The sequence below is a fragment of the Lactuca sativa genome, chromosome 1 (assembly GCF_002870075.4).
Source record: "Lactuca sativa cultivar Salinas chromosome 1, Lsat_Salinas_v11, whole genome shotgun sequence".
In the NCBI taxonomy this organism is placed as follows: Eukaryota; Viridiplantae; Streptophyta; class Magnoliopsida; order Asterales; family Asteraceae; genus Lactuca; species Lactuca sativa.
In genome coordinates, this window is record NC_056623.2 from 99,999,323 (window position 1) to 100,001,336 (window position 2,014).

Genomic DNA, 2,014 nt, shown 5'->3' on the forward strand with positions numbered 1-2,014 from the left:
ATTGTTGAGGTAGAAAATCGACACTTTCTTCTTTTTTGTGCAAATCCTTGAATCTTGGGTTTTCTATAACTCTTTAATGGCTTGAATTGAGGCATATGTTGTCCCTCTTAGTGTTATACTCTGGATCTTGACCTCTAGAGGCCCAGAGAGATTTACCTATCCAACTTTATATTTTCCCATGGAGGGAATGAACCTAAGATGCCATTTTAGAAGCCATTTCACCAAAAGAAGCTTTGAATGCATTGCATGAGTGTCAAGATTTGACCTTTACGTGATTATTGGACATAGGGAAGTCAGATCTATAGGTTAGAGAAGCAGATCTGACCTCAGAAGGTCGATTGGGTGATAGTTATGGAAGAAACTCACTGAATCCATAGGGAACTCGACAAGTTGAGTTGGGTTGCCCCACGAATCGTGACCGGATGTAGCCGTCGAGTGGAAGGTTCACTCGACAAGTCGAGTAAGGTTTAGAAAGATCCAGAGTACACGATGGGACTCGCCGAGTCACCTATGTGCACTCGACCAGTCGGTCAAAGTTTGACCGTTGACTTTCATTGACTTTTAGGGTTGGGTCAACACATGGACTTTAGGACCATTAGAAGGGTAAAATGGTCTTTTAGCCTTCTGAGAGAACATTGGAACGAACTAATCTAGCCTAGAGAGCCGTTATTGACTTGAGATGATTGCTTATATGTTTAGGCGGGGCTAGGTCATTGTTACGAGGTTCAGGGGTACCGACCATGTGAGTTGCTAGACAGTATACGAGGTGAGTCTTCTCACTATACTTTACCTAGGGTGGTAACCATGTGTGATCGGAAGGTTTTCTATGTTATGCGGAGTATGTGATATGTGTTGCTATGTGATATATATGTGCTATGTATGTTATGAGTACCATGATTTGGACCGGAAGGTCAACAGAGTATGGACCGGAAGGTCAAGATGATGAGGACCAGAAGGTGATACTGGTAGGGCCGGAAGGTCTACCAAAGTTGGGACGGAAGTTCCCTGAGGCACATGGATCGGAAGATCCCATAGTGTTATGGCCATGAGAGGCGTATGTGTTGTATGCGTTATTTTGGGGAACTCACTAAGCATTTATGCTTACAGTATTATATGTTATGTGTTTCAGGTACTAGCGATGATCGCGGGAAGGCGCCAACATGATCCGTACACACTGGCAGGAGATTTGTTTTATTATATTGGGATATGTTTTTATCGTGATGAAATTTGTTAAAATTGATAAATTGAGAATGTTGGATGATTTTTATATTAATTGAAAAATTAAAAAATTGTTTTGAAAATACGTGTTGTTACAAAGATGAGTCATACTTCGTTCCAAAAACAATTTTTAGAGTCATATTCCAAGGTTGTAACTTGAGTGACATAATCTTAAGAAGGTTTATAACACTTATCAAATGTAGAGTAAAATGTTTCTTACTCTTATACATTTGAAATTGGTAAGTTGTGATGTTTTGGATAAAATAAAGACCAACTAAGGCCAATTGTGTCATAATTAGCCTTTTTGGCTAGGAAATTTCATCCTCAAGTAAGCAAGGACTATAGTGAGGCTTGTGCTAACACACCTAAGTGTTCAATATGAGTTCCTAAAGAGCCATATAGTGTTAGAATGCAAACCTCTCCAAGAATAGTGAATCTCTCCCATATCTCTCTAAGTATGCGAAATCTCTCCAAGTATAGTGAATCTCTCCCATATCTCTCCAAGTATGTGAAATCTGTCCCAATTCTCTCCAAGTATGCGAAATCTCTCAAAGTATATTGAATCTCTCCCAAATCTCTCCAAGTTTGTGAAATCCCTCCCAAATCTCTCCAAGTATGTGAAATCTCTCCTAAATCTCTTCACGTATCTTAAATCTCTCTCAAACAAGTACCTTTCTCAGTCGAAAACAGCTCAAAACTAGAAGAGGAAACCCCAAAAGGATCCTCTTGGTCCTGAACCTCTTGGTCCGGACTCCTTTTGGTCTGGAACCCTCTTAGTCCGGACACCTTCTAAGGA